The sequence below is a fragment of the Rhinopithecus roxellana genome, chromosome 2 (genome assembly GCF_007565055.1).
Source record: "Rhinopithecus roxellana isolate Shanxi Qingling chromosome 2, ASM756505v1, whole genome shotgun sequence".
Classification (NCBI taxonomy): domain Eukaryota; kingdom Metazoa; phylum Chordata; class Mammalia; order Primates; family Cercopithecidae; genus Rhinopithecus; species Rhinopithecus roxellana.
Window position 1 is genome coordinate 183,988,060 of NC_044550.1, and position 27,094 is coordinate 184,015,153.

Genomic DNA, 27,094 nt, shown 5'->3' on the forward strand with positions numbered 1-27,094 from the left:
ATGGGTGGATGAAGGGGTAGCCCTAGGAGACATGAAAAATGGGTTTGATTAAGGAAATTCTTATCATCCTCCTGCCCTCTCATCAAGTTCTTCCAGACTAAAGAATTAAGATGACATCAATACCTGGGCCTGAGAAATGATCCTATCCCTGTCTCATCCTGCATGAAAGCAGTTGATCAAAATGGGGTGTGTGCAACAAGTGGCTTTCCTTGCCTACTTTGGTCGCCACTGCCCCCATGCCCTCTGGCTGGCTGTTCCAGCCCAACCATTGTGCATGACTCTCCCATAAGGGGCATTCAACCTCCCACTGTCACGCAGGAAGGCCCAACTGCCATAAATTATACAACCATTACCCCAACCACTCTGACAATCTCCCCCAGTTCCAGCAATGCCTAGAGACATGCCCCCTGCCCTCTTCACAGTGCTGGTTCCCCACACCTAGCCTTTGTTCTGGAAAACCAGAGAGGGTTGGGGTTTGACTCCTCTCAGGGAATGTTGGCCCTGGGCACTGGCTTAAACCTACACTCCTGACCTCTCTGATCATCCTAAAAGCCATCTTGAAGCCCATGGCCTACTCGAAGTCTTGTAGGAGGTACCATGCTTCTTATTCTGGGTCCTGTCCAGGCCAAGCAGTCTCCTAGCTCCTAACAGCCCGGGGAACCTCTATACAGAGCAACCTGAGACCAGGTACAGGTTTCTCAATCAATGCCTGACCAGGTACCTATAGCTCAATCAATGTATCTTCAATTACATAAGTGTAAGTTCTTAATAAAGAGTTCTAAGGTATACGGTGGTTCCTACAACCACACACACACAAAAGTGCTATTCATTTCCTTAGCACCTGTCTCCAAAGTCCCTGTTTCCTATGGCATAAACAATAGAAAGACTGGTCAGTAGCCAACTAGCTGAAGTCATACATCCTTCACACCACTTTTCTGCCTCATGGGCAGCAAAAATGAGAGTCTCTTAACTCAGCTTATTCAACAGTTCATTCAAACTCAAGATAAAACTTTTCTCTGAAAATACAAATGAGGCTCACATTATGAACACCTAGAGGTGTTAGACATTCTCCTTCAGAAAAGACGTTACGAAAATAAACATAATAGCTAGACTAATAAATAAAATTTGCTAAGATTTCTTTAAAGTTGAACCCTACAGAACATTTTCAGCTGAAGAGTTAAAGGAGTTTTCAATGGAAAGAATGAGCACATAAACTGAAGATAGAGCCAAGCAATGAAATGAAACTGGCCACTCATCTATGAGGCCAGAAGAATGAAAACCAAGTCCCATCTCATCATCAGAAACCCTTCTCCAAACTAGGAAGGACAGAACCTACCCATATCTGAACCTGAACTACTTCCTGTTGATACTTTCTAACCTAGAGATGGCCCCAGCATCCAACTGATAAGCATTTTCCGGGATGTGAAACTTGCCATAGGAAAACTGAATCTCTTTTCCTATGTTGTTGACTGTGTACGCAAAGGACTCTCACTGTTGCCAGAAGAGCTAGATAATTTCTCTGAAAAGTGTGGAATACACATTTGACCATATTTATATATTTGGTGACTCATAAAACTATTCTTTCAAAAATTTATAAATGTTAGTCTTTAAGCATCAATATAAATTATAAAACACCATCAACCTTAAAACAGTCTTTCACAAGGCTGTGCAGAAACTAAGCCTTTATTCATCTCTGTTCTGTGCCTCCTCCTTTCTCCAAGTAAGGCTGCTTGCAGATCCCAGTATGAAATTAGCACACCCGTGATTGACACTGCCTAGCAGTAGCCCTTATATAAATATGCCTTTTGATGACCTGTATATTAGTTCATATGTCTTCTCTGGAATTAAGACAACTCATGGGGCATTTATTACTAACGTTTTATTATATCAGCAAGACTAAATTTAAAATAATAACAATAATCAACATTTGTGTGGCAGTTCATGGTTCACAAAATGCTTTTAAATACATTATCTCATTTGAAGCTCGCAAGCCTCAACCAAGACGGGGAATGAAAATGGAAACAGAGCCTCAGATAGGTCACAGTACTATTAAGTGGCAGAAGCAGAATTTGAACCAAAGTCTTCTAAATCCAAATCCTATGCTCTTTATACTTTGCCAAAAGAAATGGATGTATTGGTGAATTTCAAAATTATACATAAGATTCACCAATGCTAAATTATACATAAGATTCACCAATGCTGGCTGGGCATGGTGGCTCAAGCCTATAATCCTAGCACTCTCGGAGGCTGAGGCAGGTGGATCACTTGCGGTCAGGAGTTCGAGATCAGCCCTGCCAACATGGTGAAACCCCATCTCTACTAAAAATACAAACATTAGCCAGGGGTGGTGGCACTTCCCTGTATTCCCAGCTACTCAGGAGGCTGAGGCAGGAGAATCACTTGAACCTGGGAGGCAGAGGTTGCAATGAGCCGATATTACGCCACTGCACTCCAGCCTGGGCGATAGAGCTAGATTCTATCTCAAAAAAAAAAGATTCACCAATACATTAATTCCTTTTGCCAAAGAGTGTGTGTGTGTGTGTGTGTGTGTGTGTATCAAGCCAGAAAGGTAGATGTAAGGATAAGTAATTATCTTCTACAGCAACAACCACACACATGAAAACAAAGATCAGACAGTTTCTAACCATCTCTGTGTAATATGACTTCACAGAGAAGGTGTATGATGCTACACGGCAGCTCCAGTGCTCAGGGGAGTAACAGGGCCAGTAAGCAAAAGAAGCTCAGAGTGTCTTGCTGGAGAAGGAAACTCATTCCATGATGCCGGTGGTTCTCAGCACAAAGGCTGCAGCAGCATGCCTCTGGGCAGGGCACAGTTAATGCAGATTCTTCTAGGACTCTGTCCCACAGCCAAGTCTCTAGCTGAGTTTCACAAGGACCTCTTTGTCTTAGGCCTCCTCCCAATACATGGGAAACCTCAGAACGTCTCTTGCCACTGGGTGCAACTAAGCTTGGCCACTTGGTATTACTGGCTCTCAAGGGTGGCCAACTAGTTAAGTCAAGATATATTTCCAATACTTCTCAGTCCTACAAACAACATATACATTGTAAGAACTTACCTTATCTTTAATAGAAGATTAAAGGATATTTTTTCCAATAATACTTTAAAATCCAGATGAGAGAACGAACTAATATCCAATGAAGGATAATTTCTTATGTTCTGTCCTTTATTTTCTATCACCTAGCCAACAAGGCAAAATGGTATGTCTGTGAAATGACAGATCCGCAAGGGCAGAATACTTTTAATGTGCATGTGTAATAAGTGAATAATTATTTGAGATTATCAACTCAAAAATATGCCAAACACACATAAGTTAACCACTTTTTTAAATTAAGAAAATACTAAGGAGACAGCACACATAATCAGCAGAAATCATCAAATCATATTTCCATCTCCCCAAATATCTTTTGATTTTTAAAATATTATAATTTAGTCTACCATGTATAAAAGTACTAATGGTCCCAAAAGAAAAAATACACCCAACTCTGAATAAAAATAAATTTCAGGAACGTAGAGTTTTGCCATTTTTCCAGATGTTTCTTTTAACATAGAAATGCTGCATGCCATTAAGAGGTACAAAGTGAATTTTCAGGTTAACAGCTTATTGATCATTATACAGGAGACAAGCCAACTTATAATTATTGCAAAACACAAGTTAGTATATTTCTACATATACATTTAAATGCATGTAAATCCAAAGAGAAGAGAGTAGATGCATAACTCTTCAGTAGGCTCAGGGAAAATGATTGAAGAGAGACTTTTACTTTCTGCTCCATTATTTATGCTCTGTATCATATAGCTTTTTATTTTCCATATTGTTTAAACTATGAAAATAAAAACACAGTCATGTTTTATTTGTATCACATATAAAAAGAAAGAAAATGAAAATAAAAAAAACAGGTTAAAAAGAGTTGGTTCAATTCTTGGACCACTGTATCATTGTATTCTTGGACCACTCTATCATTCAGTGGTTGTTACACCTTAGATTTTATCTAAGGTTGTTAACCACTGAATGATACAATGCCTTAGAAATGGAGGACGGAGGACAGGCACGGTGGCTCACAATTGTAATCCCAGAACTTTGGGAGGCCAAGGCTGGTGGATCATGTGAGGACAAGAGTTCAAGACCAGCCTGGCCAACACGGTGAAATCCCTGTCTCTACTAAAAATACAAAAATCAGCCGGGCATGGTGGTATGTGCCTAGAATCCCAGGTACTCTGGAGGTTGAGGCAGGAGAATCGCATGAGCCCGGAAGGTGGAGGTTGCAGTGGACTGAGATCACAGCATTGAACTCCAGCCTAGGTGACAGAGGGAGACTCCATCTCGGGAAAGAAGATTGAGAGTACATGTAGGGTAGTTCAGGGAGGGAGGTGCGCGGGCGAGGGCTGAGATGTAGAGGTAGGTGATTTACGGTCTTTGCGTTAGAAAGAAAGAAAGAAAGAAAGAAAGAAAGAAAGAAAGAAAGAAAGAAGAGAAAAAGAAAGAGAGAGAGAGAGAAGAAAGAAGAAAGAAGAAGAAAAAAGAAAGAAAGAAAGAAGAAAGAAGAGAAAGAAAGAAAGAAAGAAAAGAAAGAAAGAAAGAAGAGAAAGAAAGAAGAAAGAGAAAGAAAGAAAGAAGAAAGAAAGAAAGAAAGAAAGAAAGAAAGAAAGAAAGAAAGAAGAAAGAAAGAAGAAAGAAAGAAAGAAAGAGAGAAAGAGAGAAAGAGAGAAAGAAGAAAAGGAAGGAAGGAAGGAAGGAAGGAAGGAAGGAAGGAAGGAAGGAAGGAAGGAAGGAAGGAAGGAGGAAGGAAGGAAGGAAGGAAGGAAGGAAGGAGGGAAGGAAGGAAGGAAGGAAGGAAGGAAGAGAAAGAAATGGAGGACTGAGCAGATGCTGCAATAAATAAGCATATTTGACTTAAAATAAGTGACATAATTAAGGGTTCCTCAAAATGAAAAGGCAGGAGAGAAAAGGCAATTTTCTTTTCCAATCAATTTTGAAGAATTATGAAAAGGAATTCGGTTCTATGATTGCTTCCTCTTTTAGGAAAATCAAGGTAAAATCTCTGAAAATTTCTTCTGTTGGTATTTAAATGGATGTATACATCCCACAACGAAAGTACCAGTTCAGGGGTTACTAGATATACACCTAGGGTTTGCAGCTTCAGGGTCTAATCTGTCCCCTCGGCTCAAGAGACAATCCCTCACCAGCTGTAAGTATAGAGAGATACAGCAACAGTTCCGTTCCTGTGTGTTAGAGTATCACGGGAAAAGTCTCAAAATCTAAGCAGATAACTCCTAAATCCACATCTATAACCATGATGTTCCTAAATTCAGTCTATCTCCAATGATCGACATTCCCAATTATCACTCCCTACAGAAATGAGCTGTTTACCACTTCTAACATTGAAATTGATTTCCCTCAATCAACCATATATAAAAATTTAACATCTAAAAAAGTATACCTTATGCCTTCAGCAAACCTAAACGCCTGAAATTATAGCACAGTAAATACTAGTCTCAGAAAAGCAATGAGTTGTAAATCATTTGTTTTACTGAGTAAGATTGGATTTTTGTCATAGGAAAAAACTAAACTGCCTTTTTGACTGGTGACTTATGTTATAAATTAAATATAACTGTATATTATGTTTATAACAATTATGGACACCATTCATTCTTTACATATCACGAGCAGAAGAAAGCCAACTACTTTTGAAGCAGCAAGTCCTGAAGTTTAAATTAAAAGAGGACCCACAATAAAACAGAAATCAGTTTGGTAAAGGGTTATCCCTGTCTTTAGTCCTAAATCCAGTGGCATATGTGTCTTCCGTAATTAATGGCAAAATCTCTTTCACAAGCAATTTCCAGATGCCATCCTTAAAATACAGTTAATCAGTCTTTGATTCATCATGAGCTCGGGAATGCTCTCCTAACAGGCACGCTTGCTAGCTCACAGCAAAAGAAATATTACCACCCACTCCACTGCCATTGAAAAAACATTTCAAACATGTTTAATCTCTTTCAGGGCCAGTTGTAGACATTCTTCACCTAGCCAGGTTCCAATCCATTTTAAAACATCCAAACACGAACTTACATCAACCCATGATCTAATGTGATGAGTTTACCAAGGTCTCCAACAACCTGAATCACATGCCAAGGGAAACACAATGAACAAGCCATTCTGTAGAGTGAAGACAAGCTCCACACCTGTCAGTGGGAATCTGTTTGACTGCAGCCCAAGGCAGCTTCACAGAAGACACCTTTCTTAACTGGGAGAATGTGCTTCTCCCTTAAATTCAAAGAAATCTTACTGCTTCTTTTATTTAGTTTATTTTTGGAATTTTCCCCTCATTCCAGAAAGAACTGAAGGTAGTTACTAATATGCTTCCATTTTTTAGGGGAACATACAAACTCTTCCCAGATATTTTTGTCACGTTAAGTTCTCCTTTGTATCCATTAGGGAACTGAAGACCTTCACTTTTTTCTCAGAATTTCTTTATCATATACTCCAAAAACCAACTGCATAATAATTACCTCACCCTTCAGTGATGTTATGAAAGCTTACCCTTCCTGCTGATTCACAGTGAGACGACAGCTCACACGGTGCGTGCTTTCAATATGAGCGCTCAGACTAAGAGTGACAAGGATACGTTATAAGTTGTAATGTATGCCCTGAAAGTTCAAAACACATGAGGTGGAAAGAACAATAGTTATCCCAAACATAAGTTCTAAAAGAATTATCTAACTGGACCTGAAGCCCCACCACTGAATTGACCTTGCAGAAAGACTTTTTATGTGATACCATCAGTCTACCAACTTATGAAACCAGCTCACTGGAATTTGGGAAACTTGACTAGTCTCTAATCAAGATGTTGTTAAGGGTGTCATTAATTGCATTATACAAAGTCTTCTTCATTTCTTTCTGGAATTTTTTTTTTTTTTTTTTTTTTGACCAAGTTGCCCAGGCTGGAGTGCAGTGGCTTGATCTTGGCTCATTGCAACCTCCACCTCCCAGGTTCAAGCAATTCTCATGTCTCAGCCTCCCGAGTGGCTGGGACAACAGGTGCACACCACCACACCCGGCTAATTTTTCACCGTGTTAGCCAGGATGGTCTCGATCTCCTGACCTCGTGATCCGCCCGCCTCGGCCTCCCAAAGTGCTGGGATTACAGGAGTGAGCCACCGCGCCCGGCCCCGGCTAATTTTTGTATTTTTAGTAGAGACTGGGTTTCAAATGTTGGCCAGGCTGGTCTCGAACTCCTAATCTCAGGTGATCCGCCTGGCTTGGCCTCTCGAAGTGCTGGGATTACAGGCGTGAGTCACCATGACCAGCCTCATTCTGGATTTTATGTTGGTAATACTTTTGTTTCTCCTAAGCAAATGATTTGCTTTTAAGTTGTGGTCTGTATTAACCAAGTAAGTAGTCAAGTTTCATATTTTGCCTTGGCAGGTAGAAATCTTAAAAACAAAAGTGAGGCCAGGCGTGGTGGCTCACCCCTGTAATCCCAGCATTTTGGGAGGCCGAAGTGGGTGGATCATGAGGTCAGGAGTTCAAGACCAGCCTGGCCAAGACAGTGAAACCCCGTCTCTACTAAAAATACAAAAATTAGCCAGGTATGGTGGCAGGCGCCTGGAATCCCAGCTACTCAGGAGGCCGAGGCAGGAGAATCGCTTGAACTCAGAGGGCGGAAGTTGCAGTGAGCCGAGATTGCGCCACTGCACTCCAGGCTGGGCAACACAGTGAGACTCTGTCTTAAAAAAAAAAAAGAAAAAAGTGAGACATACTCACATTATGTGACCGTAACTATTCAATGATTTACATTTGTTCTTTCCTTTTTCGTTTGTACCTATCTTTTTTCCTTTCATTTTTCCCACCTGTTTATTTTTATTTCAATTCAATATACATCCTATATTGTACAACAGCTGTTGGGAAAAAGCAAGAAGCACAGTGTTGTGAATATCATAGTCAGGTATCAATTTGAACAAATAACCAGAAAAATTTCAGAATCCCAGGCAATCCAAGTTTAAGCATAGTTTCATGTTCATCTATCTAACCTACATTTTATAGAGCACTGGAAAATTCTGTATTTTATATCAGAGAAACAGTATAAGCAATTCACTTTTTATTGCACAGATATAAAAATCTACAGAAACATTAAAGTCACACCCTCAATTATACCAAAACTGTACTTAGTCCTGCCTTCCTAGAACTTAGTTCCTAGAACTAAGGAGGGGCTAAATATAGTTTTGCTATAACTGGGAAACCACCATCTGAACATAAAACTGAGCTAAAGGCCAAAATAAAATTTAATCTCTTCTTTACCTTCCTTCTTTCTCAACCAGTTTGTTGTGATGTGATTATAAGTCAAAAATCACATATTTAACTCACCAGAAAAGTACTACATTTTCATCTAATTACATCTAATCAGGTTTTATAATTGAGACTACTGCTAATTAGTTGAATAGAAGATAAATTTAGAAGTTTGGTTTCTTTCTACAAATTTATCTTAAGTCACGAGAAAGTGTCTCTTGCCTTTTAAAATTTGAGTTCTTCACCATATCTAACTTATCACCTCCATTTATTCAACTAGATTGCTGTTTCTTACAAAATGGTTCTGTTCTTTCGGCATGATGTTAATTGTAGGTCCTTAAATTTGGAGCTTTGATTCTATCTTGACCAAAATTCTTCGGTGCCTCCACTTCTATGTAAATTAATATTAATTATTTTGGTAAATTTTAATCTGATTTTTATTATTTTCCACAGCTCAACATCTCTGACAAATATTCCAAGCTAATTCATTAACATAAACCAAATAACAGGACCAAAGAAGAGGCTTTCTAACATTGCTCAGGTTTTACATTTTCCCAAAGATTTTTCCCAGAGCCACTAGGATCTTGTGAATCTAAATAGGCCCAATAGTTTAGCTTTGAGAGTTTCTCAACCACATAATATACAAAATCACCTGATGGGTTTGTATCATATGAGAAATCTAACCTCAATTCCTTTCTGGAGTGGCCTCACAATTTCCCTTGAAACACTGAAGACCCAGATACCCAGTCATATGTACTAAAGCAATTACAGAAGGGATTTATTTATTAAACATTAATCCCCTTGTCATGCAGAGTACCTAGAGAATCCCTGATGCACTTTTGCACTGAAACTTCACTGGAAATAAATTTTTCTAAGTCTCCAAAGACCTTTCCCTTGAGGAGTCGAATAGGTCTTTCTCAAGTCTTCAATCCCCTTGACCTCTATGCTTCAGTTAGCACTGTTGAAATTCTCTCCTCGCATGGTTTCCCTGGGTGTTCTCTGTGTTCTTCTACTACCTCTTTGTCTCATTTGCTGACTATTCTTTTTGCCTGCCTCCACCCCCTTGGCTGGTGGCTGCTCCTAAGGTTCCAAACTCAGCTTTCTGGATTTCTCCCTCAATGGTCACCACGATGATACATATCCACATGCATTACTGAACTATCACCTTGCATAAATGCCTCCAAAGTCAATGGCCAAGACTTGTGCTCTCAAACTGTAATCCTGTCTAGTAACTGACTGGTCTTCTCAGGATATGATCGCTGACATCTGAAAAGCAGTATCTCAAAAACTGAGCTTTCTTTTTCCTAACCCAGCAGACTTTCCCAAAGCCCTCCTCTAAACCCTCATTACTTTAAATCTAGGTTACAAAACAGCTCCCTAATACTTTCTCCACCCTTAGCTCCACGACTCCAACCTATCCTAGATGTTGCTGCCTAAATAATTACCAATATCTGTCATTTTCAGCACATTGCATATACTCAAGAATTGATGGCACTTTCCTACTGTCCCTCGAATCAAATCAATAATCAAATTCATCCCAAATTATCCACGGCTACCTTGTCCTAGCCTGTGTGCTTGCTGTCTTGCTTATTGTTACTAACATGTCAAATGTGACTTGCTTCACTTCCAAACCTACATCCTCACATATACCCTTCTTCCTCATCTCTGTCTGCCGGTTTGTTTCTCTCTTCCTTCATTATCCAATTCAAAATTCAGATCCTTCCTCAGCCAGCCCCATATCTTTGGCATCACTCTCTTAATCACTCAATACTCCCATTTGCACTACGTCTTTTTTCCACTTATTGATATGTTACTTTGCAAGTGTTCTCAACTTGTGTTGGATGTACATGTTCTCTCTCTGCTAGATTATAAAACTCCTTGGAAGCAGGGAATTTCTCTTGCATAATAACATTTTAGATCTTATATAAGAACATTTAGAATATGTTGGTACTACTAATAGTGCAGTACTAGCAGGTATCCATTAACTAGTTGTAATTAACAAAGTAGTTGTTATGGCTGGACAATGTCATAATTCTATATCCAAATCCGATACAAAAAATGCATATCCAAAACAGATTTCAAACAAGACTGCGCGGGAATCCCGTTTTCTTCAATAAAAAGTTTTAAGTGATTCTATTACTGGCCTTTTCCCTATTTAAATGAGCTTCATTTCCTTTCTTATGTTTTCCTTGTTAGCTTGTCCACCTGCTGAAAGGAAGGCAAATAATTTCTTATCTAACCTAATTATTTACCCCTTCCTGCCTGTACTGGAATCCTGGCTCCCACACCTGCTTTGCTCAGTGCTACTCCCAGAGGTATAAGAAAGCACATTCCCAAGGTCAGCCCAGGCCTCAGCTTAAGTCCCTAATGTCTGAGAACCTAGAATGTAATTTCACCAGCCCGCCTAAAAGTAAAGAACCAGGCTGCAGCTTGCTGAAAGATACAAAGGTTATGCATATTTTGATGCCAATCATACAAAAAGAAAGAAAAATTAGAATTAGGATTGATTTTTCTTAACTCATAAGATGGAATGAGAGAAATACCACAGCTTTCTACATATCATTTCCACTGAGATTTTTTTAACTGAATAAATAGCTGAACTACACAAAATGTCTCAAATGAGGATACTGGCCTGATGGCTCACCACACCCTTCAAAGCCCTTCTAAAGACCCTATTCTAGGCCAGGCACAGTGGTTCATGCCTGTAATCTCAGCACTTTGGGAGGCCAAGGTGGGTGGATCACCTGAGGTCAAGAGTACAAGACCAACCTAGCCTGGTCAACATGGTGAAACCCCGTCTCTACTAAAATTACAAAAATTAGCAAGGCATGGTGGCACACACCTTTAATCCCAGCTACTCGGGAGGCTGAGGCAGGATAACCGTTTGAACTTAGGAGGTGGAAGTTGCAGTGAGCCGAGACCACGCCACTGCACTCCAGGCTGGGCGGCAATGTGAAACTCTGTCTCGGAAAAAAAAAAAAAAAAAAAAAAAAAAAAAAAAAAATCCCCTACCCTTCGTTTGCTCTCTGACTCCTTGATTTCAGGCCAGACCATCAAGTGCTACACAGACTGTCTCTATCAAAAAGCAGGTGCTCTGACATTTTCAGGGAATCTCTCTGAAAGAAAATCACTTAGAAAACATAGGCCTAAACTTATATATCCCAGATCTGCCATTTATGGCTTTCAAGTAAGTCACCAGGCAAGACAGAATCCATTTAGGTGAAAGGCCATTCTGTATGCTTCCCCTTTCTGGCACAGCCTCCCCTAGACTACCAGAAACAAGTGATATTAAAATGCATTGGTAAGTATTAGAAGTCAAATGAATATGGACAGCTGATAAATGCATACTGGTGGATAGAGATTTAAAAATGACTGAAAGATCATTCTAATCATTCAAGATGTCAATTGAAAGATATCAGGATAAGATAACATATTAACTCCTGGGAATTTTCATCACCATCAGCAGTAGATGATATAAAGTCATGAAAACAGCTTAACTTGGCATAAAAAAAGAAAGATACTCCCAAATCATTTATTCATATTGAATTCTTATGAAATTAGTTAATAGAAAATATTTTGTTTTGACTTATAGTCCAGAGTCAGCTTCAGGGGAAAATGAATTAACATTTTGCTATTTCTTTCGTGTTGAGAGTAATCATTGGACTACAACCAGAACCACCAGAATCAAAATTTTTCATTTTGAACTTGCATAAAGAAACCCAGAGTAAATACAGCATCAGTGAGACTTTACTATCAATGAAGGAAAAGCACTAGCACAACACTCCAAGATGTATTTGATGAAAATAAATTTCTGATTTAAAACACAAAGGCCATACTGTACATTGAAGATAGAAAGACTATACTGCCAAAGGCATGAGTACAAAAGGTAAAATGCCAGTTGGTATTAGTAATGGAAAAATGAGCCCATAAATGAAACACCAAACAACACTCAAAAGCCTATAAAACACAGGCCAATCCTACTGCTTCTTCAAGAAGAATGGCTAACATTATCAGAACGTATGCAGATCACAACTTACGCCTTTCCCACTCTTTGTACTTCTGAAGTGTGAAATGCTATTTTTATCAAGGTTTCTAAAAATGCACAATTGTATTTCATTTCATTTTAATTTTTATACTTTGAATGTCTGCTTTCCTTCCTATTAGATCTTTCTTCCTGTTGCTTTCTGTTCTTTCTAGAATGAGTTGTATAGCATGGCTTTATATAATGTATACTGGCAGCCTGCTATAATGTATAATGTGTACTGGTAACTTGCCTAGAAATACTACCACTCATCCTTCTTAGGACACAGACATCTAATTAGAAGACTATAATCAGGCCAGGCAATCTGCCTTAACAATACCCAGAGTGAAAGCATGAACTCCAGTGTCAGACAAACCTGGCTAAAGTCTTGGCTCTGCCATTGACTAAAGGCATGACCTCAAGAAGTTACTGTTATCTCATTAAAAGCCAAGTTAAAAAAAAAAAAAAAAAACTCATAATATTTCTAAAAATAATAATATTTACCTCACAGTGTTTTATAAAGATTCAGAGAGAGAATGAATTTCAGAATGTACAACATAGTCCCTGGCACATAATAAAACCTGTCTAATTTTGAAGTAGTAACAATAAAGGTTAGAGTAACACTTCTGCCATTTACTTGTAACCTTAAAGTTTCTCATTCATAAATTGGAAATAACAATATTAATCACACAAGATTGTTATAAAGATCAACAGAGAAAAACTAAGCGAGAATACTGTTTAATGGTATAGCTATACACAAATATGAGGCAGTGTTTTCTGAGTTTCATAATCCATGACAACATGTAGTGTTTGGCCTAACTTTGCACAAAGTTATAGAAAACTGCTTTGGATAATTCCATTTGGTTGGTTGTTTCTGTATTTCAACACAGCCCAAGAAGAGACACATGCTAGGGAAAAATCCTAAGTCTCCAAAGCAAATGGTCCTTTGACAATACAAAACTAAGTAGCCACCAGCTGATCAGTATGAAAGCATATGGTCCTTTACATCCAGTGCTTTTAAGCGTTTGGTCTTGTGATGACTTCCAAGTGAATCCACATGACTCTAGATAGTGTGGCAATTCCTCAAGGATCTAGAACTAGAAATACCACTTGACTCAGCCATCCCATTACTGGGTATATACCCAAAGGATTATAAATTATGCTGCCATAAAGACACATGCACACGTATGTTTATTGTGGCACTATTCACAATAGTAAAAGCTTGGAACCAACCCAAATGTCCATCAATGATAGACTGGATTAAGAAAATGTGGCACATATACACCATGGAATACTATGCAGCCATATAAAAGGATGAGTTCACGTCCTTTGTAGGGACATAGATGAAGCTAGAAACCACCATTCTGCGCAAACTGTCGCAAGGACAGAAAACCAAACACCGCATGTTCTCACTCATGGGTAGGAATTGAACAATGAGATCACCTGGACACAGAGTGGCGAACATCACATACCAGGGCCTGTCGTGGGGTAGGGGGAGGGGGGAAGGATAGCATTAGGAGATATTCCTAATGTAAATGACAAATGAACGGGTGCAGCACACCAATATGGCACACGTATACATATGTAACAAACCTGCACGTTGTGCACATGTACCCTAGAAAATTAAAGTATAATTAAAAAAAAAAAAAAAAACACTTCCAGGGTCCACCCTAATTTACTTATGCAAAATCTCTGAGAGTGAAGCCCAGAAATCTGAACTTTTTTTTTTTTTTTGAGACGGAGTCTCGTTCTGCCGCCCAGACTGGAGTGCAGTGGCGCAATCTCCACTCGCTGCAAGTTCCACCTCCCGGGTTCACGTCATTCTCCTGCCTCAGCCTCCTGAGCAGCTGGGACTACAGGCGCCCGCCACCACGCCCGGCTAATTTTTTGCATTTTTAGTAGAGACGGGGTTTCACCGTGTTAGGCAGGATGGTCTCGATCTCCTGACCTCGTGATCTGCCCGCCTCAGCCTAGCAAAGTGGTGGGAATACAGGCATGAGCCACCACGCCTGGCCAGAAATCTGAAATTTTAACAAGACCTCCTAGTGATTCCAACGGTCATTTAAATTTGAGAATTCTTGCTTCAAAGTTTTGTTATGAAAAGTCATAATAAGCATAGCTAACACTGGTTACTATGCAAAAATTGTTCACTAGAAAACAAAAGAGTACCAAACAGACTAGATGAGATTTTAATCTAAATACAAACTTGGAAATAGAGTAGCCAAAGTTCAAAAAAATCAATATTTAATTTTTCCTTTAAATGCATCTTTTCAGTGACATCTCAGAGAGTAATATGAAAATTGTTTTATGAGAATTGTTTTACAGCTGGTTATTATTGTACAGTCAGGTTTCTCTAGTGCTCCAGATGTTGACTTTACTTCTCTTAACACTTGCCCACTTGCCTGTGCCTGCAAAATAAGCAGGGGTTAAACATCAGCATACTTTCAGGTTCTGATGCTTCATCAAGCCCCTGCCCCCAGTAAACTTGCCTGAAATACTACCACCCATCTTTTTGAGGCTACAGACACCGAATGAGAGGACTGTGATCAATACAGGCCATCTGCCCTCAGCCTCCCCAGGGGAGCCAGTGGAGGTAATCACCACACAGAGCACCACTGACAGCACCCACCTCACTCACAGCAGTTCTTCCAACCTAAGAGGTTACCAGGAGTCAGGATAGGTTCACGAAGAACATGTTATGACAAGAAAGCCTTACTTCCTTTTTTGACTAAATGACAGCATCATTTATCTTGAATTAAGCAAATATCTAACTCTATGCTCTACTAACTTAGCAGTGCTCTATGTCGATTCCTTGACGCAGTGCTTAAGGCTTTGCTCACTATGGAGCACATTATGGCATCTGAATGTCACACTGAGGCACTTGACACCTGAGACTACTGAGACTCTGCCCAGCTATTCAAGAGCTGCAGAGATCAATTTCTCAGCACATCTGTAATCTGCTGCTACAGGACACGAGTTGGAAAGCTCACTCTAAGGAATATTACTGCGTGACTAAATAACGGCCTAATCAGATTCCCCATTGAGGGCACTAGTCTGTTAGAAAAGTAGGTGGGCATATAGTTACCCCAAGTGTCTAAATCAGGGAACATCAGGAAACCAGAGGTAACCAGGGACAACATAAAGCTCAAAACAATCAGCAGAACTCAAAATGTAAGAATACAGATATATAAAAGAAAAGAATGGGGAGCAAAGACGTTCCAAGACCAAGGTGCACAGGTGAGTTCATCATCCTTGTTTAAATGCAAACAGCCAAATAAATACAAAAACAGAGTTGACTGGTAAGCCAAGATCACCTTGAAGAAGTAATATACTGTTTTATCTAACATTTTTAGCAATGACTTGAAGGAAGATAAATACATAGAATATAGCTTATAAAAACATCACGTCACCTAAAACTAAGAGATATTACAATTTATTCTAATTTTCAAGGGATATTACATGGAAAAATGATTAACTGTATTATCAAGAGCAAAACTAAGACCAAAGGGTCAAAATCTCAGGAAGGCTGACCCTGAGTCAATGTAATGAAAGGCATTTTAGCAAATAAAACCATCCACAAACAGAATGCACCACCATGCAAGGCAACTGGCTCTCTGGCCCTAGGAGCGTGAATCATGATCAGTCAGAAAAATCACAGCAAGGATTCTGTTTTGGTGAGAAAGAGATTAGCTGGCCTTTAAAGTCCTTTTACACTCAAATTCTATGAAAAACATTTTAAGTAGAAACCAAGTCTTTCTACCATTAAAGCAGTAGTAATGAATCTGGCAAAGAGTATAAAATCTAAAATGATTCCAGTCTAAATTACAAGTAGACGCCATTTATTTCCATTCTGGGAAATATAACTGATAGAGGCTAATTTTTACCTATGACATCATACTACTCCCAGCATTACTTTTACTACCCTTATCACTGTGGGTTGTTTCCCATATAAGTTTAGACTTTAGAAGTCAAGACAAAGGGGGAAAAATGACTTTATTCCTGAAAGCTGACTGCTGAGAAAATTGTAAGATGATTGTTCACTCTCCTCATTTAGCATAAGGAAGCAAAAGGAGGAGGCATCTGCAGCAAGAGGACTATAAAAAGCTCATCAAGCACTTGGGTCTGAAAGGATGACACCATGGACCAGCCTGAGATCAGCTTACATTGAACTCTGCAGGGAAGTTCCCTAGGCCCTGGAACACATGCAAAACCAGTGGAAATGTTGTAGAGGAAAAGTAACCAAAGTTTCATACACAATCTGATTTGGTCTCCCATTTCTGTAAATAGCAACACATTCTTAATGGATACAATCTGGTGATCTAGTTCCATGACTCTTAAGGAAAGAAAGTCGGGATATAGAAATAATGTTGACTCAAAAACTACTCCCCTGACAGCCTAACATTTTCTTCTCTGGAAATTGGGGTAACGAGGCTCTGGACTTGGCACATATTAGAGAAGAGTGACCTTCAAACCCTCTCCTGCCACGATTCTGTCGGCTTCCCACCCACAAAAATCAAGATATTCAAAGCAACTGAGGCAAACCTCGTGCAACCCTGTGTGACTCTGACAACAAGAAAGAGAAGCTCCCCATGGGTCAAATGTCAGGAATGCACATATCTCAGCTATTGCAGACCCTCTGCACCTAGATTCTCCTCCTATTCCTAAAAACATTGCCATAAAAGGGCACACAAAGATGGAATTGAGGTTTTCATTCAAATGCTTCAAAAGGTAATGAAAGAGAAATGAGGATCATGGGAGGAGGGAGATAGGGGAATGAAGGTTCTAATCATGCTCCAGAATATAAAACAAATCAGCAGAATTCTACATTGTTTCTACACTGACCACAGTTTTGGGTCATCATAAAAGACAAAGAGTGGCATACCTTTTTGGAAATGCATGACAGAACACTTGGTAGGTATTTTCATAACAAAATTTCATTCATCAAATTTACTAACCAAGTCCATTCGGCATTTTCAGACCTCAACTTTCAATGTAAGAGTCCCTTTTTCGTTGCATATTTGAAAAATCCAGTCACCAGTCACAGATGTCCCACTCATTAGTACAGATTCCCAGGGTTTCTGGTCTAATTAAAAATCTGGGCAAGCATGGGAGCTCATTCCTGTAATCTCAGCACTTTGGGAGGCCAAGGCAGGAGGATTGCTTGAGCCCAAAAGTTCGAGACCAGCCTGGGCAACATAGGGAGACACTGTCTCAAAAAAAAAAAAAAAAAAATCAGCCAGATGTGGTGGCACACACCTGTGGTCCCAGCTACTCAGGAGGCCGAGATGGAAGGATCTCTTGAGCCCAGGAGGTTGAGGCTACAGTGAGCCCTGATCATGCCACTGTACTCCAGCCTTGACAATAGAGTGAGACCTTGTCTTTCAAAAAAGAAAATGTATCAGCTAGGCACGGTGGCTCACACCTGTAATCTCAGCACTTTGGGAGGCCAAGGTGGGCAGATCACCTGATGTCAGGTGTTTGTGACCAGCCTAACCAACATGGAGAAACCCTGTCTCTACTAAAAATACAAAATTAGCCAGGCATGGTGGCGCATGCCTGTAATCCCAGCTACTCAGGAGGCTGAAGCAGGAGAATCACTTGAACCCAGGAAGCGGAGTTTGTGGTGAGCCGAGATCACGGCATTGCACTCCAGCCTGGGCAACAAGAGTGAAACTCCATCTCAAAACAAAACAAAACAAAACAAAACCCATCTTTAGGGATGCCTAAAGTTTTCACTAACTCAGTTAGTTGCCTGTCCACTTGCCATAAACTATACTGCACTGGCCAAATGAATTATTTTCTGGCTTTCCACAGGGCCTACTTTTAATTTTACCAAAGCCATGGCTACTTTTTCTTTCCTAAGAACTCAGATCATTTTTTGATTTATTTTCTGTTCAAATCTCAAGCCAAACTTCTCAAGGTTTTTTAACAGGGTTCACTAAAAAGAAGTAAATGTTCTTTTTCAGAACTTGTATCCATGAACAAAAACTGAGGTCACCTAAATAAATGTAAGAAAGAAATAACTTGTATCATATAGTCATCTCATTCAGAAAATTAAAGGGAAACCAAAAAAAAAAGAGAGAGAGAGAGAGAAAAGAGATCAAATGTCCTTTGCCTCAGTCACCAGTGCTATGTATTGTTCAAGACAAATCCACAGTTCACATTTCATTGGCAATACTAATGTATCACTATATTTAGTGTGGCATTATAGTGCCTCAAATTATTTTGAAGGAGGAAGACTCTGCCAATAACCCACTGGAGAATTAGAAACATGTAAACACTTAATATAATACATATTGCATACGTATCCCAAAGGGAGAATTTCCCTAACATGTTACCTTTAAATGCAATATTAAACATCAATTATCACTTATCATATCAAAGTTTTATATTCTAATCAGCAAGAGAAAATGAAGATCACACCAGAGTCCATTTTGTTTTAAAAATTTCTTAGAACCTTCTAATGTAAACCTAGAAGAGATTTCAGAGACTATCTAGAGTCAAGGCTCCTTGTTTTTCACATGGGAGAAAACTGGGGCTCACACTAGCTTCCCAAGTTGCAGAAAGATATAAACCCACTTAATGCACATCTGGCATTAGATCCCAGGCCTCCTGACATGCATCCTAGTGTTCTTTTACATTATTATGCTTTCCTTCAAAACCAAACATACTCTTCTTGCCAAATCATTCTTCAGCATTGTATTAAATACAAAGTTGGACTCAGACCCCACTTTGCAGCCCTTAAGCAGAGCGTTGAATGTGACTCCAGACCCACTGCAGGATATTCAGTGCTAAACACAAGGTCTAGAGTCTGCTTTGTGGTGAGCATCCATTGTCTGACTCAAAGTTAAGTACAGAGCGTGCAAATACAAGTCAGAAAACAAAATTTGGGGTGGGAGAGCTACCTCTTAGATACCTGCTCTGCCTGAAATCTCCTAACTCTCACTTATGTAAAGATTCAGCTGCTCAGAAAAAGTATCAAATTTATATTAATTTTCTCCTCTTTATTTATTTGCAGTGACCACTTCCTGTAGCAGACATTACCTAATATAAAAAGTGGCCAGCATAATAACTTCATGAGAATGTATTACTTGTGCACTTTCATATAGATATTTCCATATTGAGTGAAAAGTAAATATTAAAAATAAACCTTGACCTAAACCTCACACCTAATACAAAAATTAACTTGAAAGAGATTATAGAGTTAAATGTAAAACTAAAAAATCTTTTAAAAGAAAAAAGAGAAAACAATCTTCAGGACTAGGGCTTAGTAAAGGGTTTTGAGATATGACACCAAAAATATGATCCATAAAGAAAAAAATCAATAAACTGGACTTCACCAAAACTTAAAACTTTTGCTCTGTGAAAGACCCTATTAAAAGAATGTACAGATAAGCTACAGGCTGGGAAAAAGAATGAAATTGGACCCCTATTTTATACCATGCACAAGATTAACTTGAAAGAGTTTGAAGACAAATGTAAGCCCTGAAACCATAAAACTCCTAGATGAAAACAAAAACTCTTTGATATTAATCTTGGCAATAACTTTTTGGCTACAATACCAAAAGCACAAGCAATAAAAGCAAAAATAAATACATGGGACTGCAACAAACTAAAAAGTTTTTGCACAGCAAAGAAAACAGTTAGCAAAATAAACAACCTATGAAATGAAAGAAAATATTTATAAACCATATATCTAATACAGGGTTAAGAACTAAAATATATAAGGAATTCATGCAACTCAATAGCCAAAGAAAAAATGGTCAAAGAACTTGAATAGATACTTCTCAAAAGAAGACATACAAATAACCAACAGATATCTGAAAATGTTCAACATCACCAATCATCAGGGAAATGCAATATAAGACATTATCTCATACCTGTTAGAATGGTTATTATCAAAAGACAAAAGGTTGGCCGGGCAGGGTGGCTCACACCTGAGATCCCAGCACTTTGGGAGGCCAAGGTGGGCAGATCATCTGAGGTGAGGAGTTCGAGACCAGCCTGCCCAACATGGTGAAATCCCAACCCCACAAAAACACAAAAATTAGCCAGGCATGATGGCAGGTGCCTGTAATCCCAGCTACTGGGGAGGCTGAAGCGGGAGAATCTCTTGAACCCGGGAAGCAGAGGTTGCAGTGAGCCAAGATCATGCCACTGCACTCCAGTCTGGGCAACAGAGCAAGATTCCATCTCAAAAAAAAAAAAAAAAAAAGATAAGCACTGGCAAGGATGTGGAGAAAAGAGAAGCCTCGTACACTGTTGATAGAAATATAAATTAGACAGCCATTCTAGAACGCAGAATGGAAGTTCCTCAAAAAATTACATGTAGAACTACCATGTGATCCAGCAATCCCATTTCTGGGTATACACCCAAAGGAAACAAAATTACTATCTTAAGGAAATATTAATATCTGCACTCACATATTCATTGCAACATTATTCACCAATAGCCAACATATGGAATCAACACAAGTATAAATGGATAAAATACATAATACATACATATACAGATATATGTATATATACGCACATATATATATAATATCCAATGGAATATTATTCAGCCTTTTAAAACCAGGAAATCCTGTCCTTTGTGACAACACAGATGAACCTGGAGGATATTATGTTTGGTGAAATAAGCCAGGCACAAAGACAAATATTGCTTGATCTCACTTACATGTGGAATCTTAAAGAAAAAAAAATATCATACTCAACAGAGGCAGAGAGCAGAATGGCAGCTGCCAAGGGCTGGTGGGGTGGGTGGGAAGAATGGGAGGTGTTGCTCAAAGGGTACAAAATTTCAGTTAGACAAGATAAGTAAGTTCTGGAGATCTATCGTACAGCAAGGTGACTATAGTTAATAATAATTTATTGTATACTTGAAAATTCCCAAAAGAATAGATCTTAAGTGTTCTCATCACACAAAAAAAGATAACTATGTGAGGTAATGAATATGTAAATTAGCTTGATTATGGTAATTATTTCACAGCATATACATAAATCAAAACATCACATTGTATACCATAAATTTATACAGCTTTTATTTGTCAATTATACCTCAATAAAGCTGGGAAAGAATGAAAAGCAACCTATGGAATGGGAGAAAATATTTTCAAGTCATATATCTGATAAGGGGTTAATGTCCAAAACATATTAGGAACTCATACAACTCAACAGCAAAAATAATAATAATAATAATGACAATCTCATTTTTTAAATGGACAAAGGACCTAATTAGATATTTTCCCAAAGAAGACATACAAATAAATGACCAATAGGTACAAGAAAAGACTTCAGCATCACTAATCATCAGGTAAATGCAAATTAAAATCACAATATCTGTCACCTCATACCTGTTAGTATAACTATTATGAAAAAGACAAGAGATGGGTGTTGAAAAGAAGCAAACGGAACCCTTAGACATTGGTGGCAGGAATGTAAACTGGTACAGCCACTAAGGAAAGTCCTCAAAAAATTTAAAACAGAACTACCATAGGATCCAGCAATCCCACTTGTAGGCTGCTAGGATACATCCAAAAGAAACTAAATCAGTTTTTCAAAGGGATATCGACACACACATATTCGCCACAGCATCATTCACAATATCTAAGACATGAAATGAACAAAGTGTCCATCCAGAGATGAATGGATAGACTGTGATATGTACAATGGAATATTATTCAGCCATAAAAAAGAAAATCCTGCTGCTAGTGACAACATGAATAAACGTTGAGGACATTATGCTAAGTGAAATAAGTAACAAAGAGAAAGACTGTATAACCCACTTATATGTGTAATAAAAAAAAAAAAAAAGTCAAACCCATAGAAACAGAGAGTAGAAGAGCAGTTACCAGGGGCTGGGAGGTTGGGGGAATGGGGAGATGTTGGCCCAAGGATACAAACCTTCAGTTATAAGATGAATAAATTCTGGGATGTAACATAAAGTATGGTGACTATAGTTACCAATATCATATTGTACGCTTGAAATTTGCTAAGAGTAGGTCTTAAATGTTCTTACTGAACAAAACAACAATAACTAGGTGAGGTGGTAGCTGTGTTAACTAACTTGATTGCAGTGATCCTTTGTCAACATATATGTATATAAAATCATTACACTGTACACCTTAAATTTATATAGTTTCATTTGTCAACTATACCTCAATGAAGCAGAAAAAAAGAAAAGTTACCGACTGGCAGAAAATATTTGCAAATCACATATCTAACAAAGAATTCATATTTAGAATATATACAGAACTCTGAAAACTCAACAGAAAGAGAGCAAGAGAAAAAGAGAAAGAAAAAGAAGGAAAGAGAGAGAAGTGAAAGAGAGAAAGAGGAAGGAAGGAAGGGAAGGAAGGAAGGAAGGAAGGAAGGAAGGAAGGAAGGAAGGAAGGAAGGAAGGAAGGAAGGAAGGAAATAAGGGAGGGAGGGAGGGAAGGAGGGAGGAGAGGAGAGAGAGAGAGAGAGAGAGAGAGAGAGAGAGAGAGAGAGAGAGAAAGAAAGAAAAGAAAAGAAAGAACGAAAGAAAGAAAGAAAGAAAGAAAGAAAGAAAGAAAGAAAGAAAGAAAGAAAGAAAGAAAGAAGGAAAGAAAAAGAAAGAAGGAAGGAAGAAAAAAGAGAAAGGGGAACAGGTAGGAAAGGAAAAGAAAGGAAGAGAAAAGAGAGAGAGAAGGAAGGAAGGAAGGAAGGAAGGAAGGAAGGAAGGAAGGAAGGAAGGAAGGAAGGAAGGAAGGAAGGAAGGAAAGGAGGGAGGGAGGAAGGGAGGGAGGGAAAAGAAAACAAAAGAAAAGAATACCCACTAGAAAAGCGCAAAAGATATAAAGACACATTTCACCAAAGAGGATACACAGATGGCAAAAAAGATACTCAATACCATTAGCCATTAGGGAAATAAATGTAAGTTAGGACTATAAGATTATCACTATACAACTATCAGAACAGCTAAAATAAAAAATAATGATAATTCTAAATGCTGGTGAGAGTAGAAAGAAATTGGATCACTCATATATTGTCCGTAGAAAGCAAAATGATACAAGCACTCTGAAAAACAGTTTGGTAGTTTCTTTAAAAATAAAACACCCATTCACCACATAACCAAGCAATTGCATTACTGGGCACTTATCCCAGAGAAATGAAAAATAATGTCCATTCAAAAGCGTGTGCACAATTGGTCATAGCAGCTTTATTTGTTTTGGGGTTGTTTTGTTTTTTGTTTTTTGTTTTTTGTTTTTGAGACAGGGTCTCATTCTGTCGCCCAGGCTGGAGTGCAGCGGCACAATCTTGGCTCACTACAGACTCAACCTCCTGGGCTCAAGTGATCCTCCCACCTCAGCCTCCCAAGTGACTGGGACTACAGGTGTGCACCACCACACCTGGCTAATTCTTGTCTTTTTTGTAGAGACGAGGTTTTGCCATGTTGCCAAGGCTGGTCTCAAACTCCTGGGCTCAAGGGATCTACCCACCTCTACCTCCCAAAGTGCTGGGACTATAAGCATAAGCCACCACACCTGGCCAACAGCTCTATTTCAAAAGCCTGGAATCAGAAACAACCAAGATGCCTCTTAATATGTAAACGGTTAAACAAACTGTGGTGCATCCATACCATGGAATACTGCTCAGCAATAAAAATAATGAACTATTTGCAACAACTTAGATGGAACTAAGGGCACTATGCTAGTGGAGGGAAAAAAAAAAGATCTAAAAAAATAAAAAAGCAGATTCACATACCATACGATTTCATTTATATAGCATTCATGAAATGACAAAATTACAAAGATGGAAAACAGATTGGTAGTTGCCAGGGATAGGGATGGTGTGAAAGGAGGGGGTGTAACTATAAAGAGATAGCCCAAGGAAGATCTCTGTAGTGATGGAGCCCTTCTGTGTCTTGATTGTGGTAGTAGTTACATGAATGTATACATGACAAAATTATATGTATATACACACATCGTACCAATGTCAGTTTCCGGGTTTTGATATTACACTCTAATTACATAAGATATAAGCGGATTGAACGATACATGAGACCTTTCTGTACTATCTCTCACAACTTCCTACAAATCTATAATCTTCTTAAAATAAAAAGTTTCTCAGAATTAAAAAGGATCTATTATGCCAGTTTGTAGTGCTGCAGGATTACTCCAGAATGATTGCCATATTGTCTCCCCTTCAATGGGTCTTCAATCTGCACTTGGAGCTGGCTTGCTAATTGTCTTGGAAATTGCAGTTCAGTCATGAATGTTTACACTTCGTTATCCTTGTGTCCATCCCGTTACAGGAGAGCCTGGCAGTCACATCTTGTGGATTTAACAGAGGTAAATCACCAGCTTCAACTTCATTTAGAAGCATGCCTTCAGAAAGATGGAAAAATCTTTCTACTCTTCTGAAGTTCTAATGTTGGTGGGAAATGGTTACTGCTGTGGTAAGTTTGAGTTATTATGTAAGAATTAGGAAGCCGCAGCCCAATATAGGAAGGAAATGTGGTGTGGTACTGAAAACACTTGCTTGAGGGCTGAAGGCCTAAGTTAACTGTTTGTGCCACCTTGGCCAAATCACTTGTCCTCAGTTGCCTCATCTGTTAAATGTGGAGGTTTAAATAGGTAACTTGTGATGTGTCTGCCTGCTAAAATATACTACTATTCTCAAAGCACTATGAGAGAAAAAAGAGCTCCTTTTCTGAGGAAAACCTTATTACCTTGAAACCTCGAAAGGCAAAGAACCAGTTCCAGAATCTATCCTTCATTTAGCCATCACTCCCTGTCATCAATATTTTAAGGTAAATTATGATAACCAGTTTGAACAAGTCTCAAATGAAAGGAAAACTTTTCAGGAAGTATTGTAGAAAGAAAGTAACAAACCTTTCCAAGGCACCATGCCAACTGCATCTTCAGTTTAAATGATCCTTTGCTCAAGACAAAGTTGTTCTTTTGGAGGGAAGAAGAAAAAAATGTGTTCTGCTATTTAGACTTATCTTCCCTATTCATTTGATTCATTCATAGCTTCACTCTGCTGACAGCTCAGGGCAACTTGGAAAAGGGCTGTATTGGCACTGGCAACAATTAAAGCAAAGACATTTCCTGTGCCTGAATGCTTTGGGTTCACTCCTGCTGTTGCAGTGAAAGAATTTTTTAAAGAAATTTTTTCAATCAAGGAAGGAAGCAAAACATCCCAGGCCTGTGAATGAGCTGAGGACATTTCTCCAAAGGAACCAATGAAAAGACAAGAAAGGGGCATTTGAACTCAAATGAACATTTTGGAATAAAAAAACAGAATCTTCAGCAACCTACTTTTGAGTTTTTGTTTTATTTTGCATTTATTTCCTCTCTGTTTTGTTTAAGACTATTTGAAGAAAGTCTGGCAACTTTTTTCACTAATTTATCTAGTTTTGTCTGACCTAAACTAATTTAGAATAAAAGAATACGAGAGCTGGTAGGAAATTCAGAGATTATCTACACTCTTCATTCCACTGTGCAGTAAATTGAAGCCCCAAAACATTAAACAAAGTGTCCAAAAGTCAAAGAGCTAGCAAAAGGCACAGCTAGGCTAGAACTCCACCTCTTGAGTGCTTTCTCTGCTCTACCAGGGAATCACCCTCATCTCTCTCAGGGTTTTCTACAGAGTCTGATCATCAGAACTTCTAACTCCTCTAAAGACACTAACTGCGTTTGGTAACTGAACTTCTGACACCTGAATTACTTAGGAATGTTCTGTTTAGTGACCCCCACTGCTTGTCAAACTATTTGCTTTATTTCTTCATGTCTAATTCTATCCGAATGGACTCAGTACCTAGTTTATACCATTTTTAATGGGCAACCTCATATGGCACATACAGCTGGCCACTGAACAACACAGGTTTGAACTACATGGGTCCACTTACACGCAAATTTTCTTCTTCCTCTATCACCCTTGAGACAGCAAAACCAACCTCTCTTCTTCTTCCTACTCCTCCTCAGCCTACTCAATGTGAAGGTGACAACAACGAAAACCTTTGTGATGATCTACTTCCACTTAATAAGCAGTAAATATATTCTTTCTTCATTATGATTCTCTTAATGATATTTTAATAACATTTTATTTTCTCTAAGTTTATTATATGAACAGAGTATATAATACATATAACATGTGAAATGTGTTCATTAACTGTTTATGCTATTGGTCAACAGTAGGGTATTACTAGTTAAGTTTTGAGGAGTCAATAGTTACACACAGATTTGACTGTGTTAGGTCAGTGCCCCTAACTCCCATGTTGTTCAAGTTTCAACCGTATTTACTTTATTTGTCAATCATTACGCTAAGCACTTTATATTAATTATCTCATTTAATTATCACAACAGTTCCATGAGTCAGATAGTATTACCACTATTTTTCAGATAAAGAAACTGAGACTTAAAGAAGTTAGTTAACTGGTTCAAGGCCACGCATCTAAACCAGGTCAATCTGATTCCAGCATGCAACGCTTGACACATACGCTTCTCGGAGCTACTTCTCAACTACTTGTCTATGCTTTCAAAACTTTATGCCAATTTTTTGTTTTGCAAAAAAAAAAAAAAGAATTCTAGAATCCTCAGTCTAATATTTGGCTTCAGGAGCAAGTGGGCTTTACACAAAACCACCCTACTATCAGTAATACAAACACTATGCATTACCTTGCGAAGAAACATATCAAGAACAATGTCATGAGATTGAGCCTTTCCAAACTTTAACTAGCTTTCGGCCCTGTAGACTGAAACCAACTATGAACCAAACTACAGGAGCTCAATAGAGA

The 27,094-nt window shown here is 38.7% G+C and overlaps 1 protein-coding gene across 1 annotated transcript in view; it reads right to left on the reverse strand.

Moving 5' to 3' along the window:
• SLC4A4 (solute carrier family 4 member 4) overlaps positions 1-27,094 on the reverse strand; it is a 400,518-nt gene that overhangs the window by 282,368 nt on the left and 91,056 nt on the right. The window lies entirely within an intron of this gene.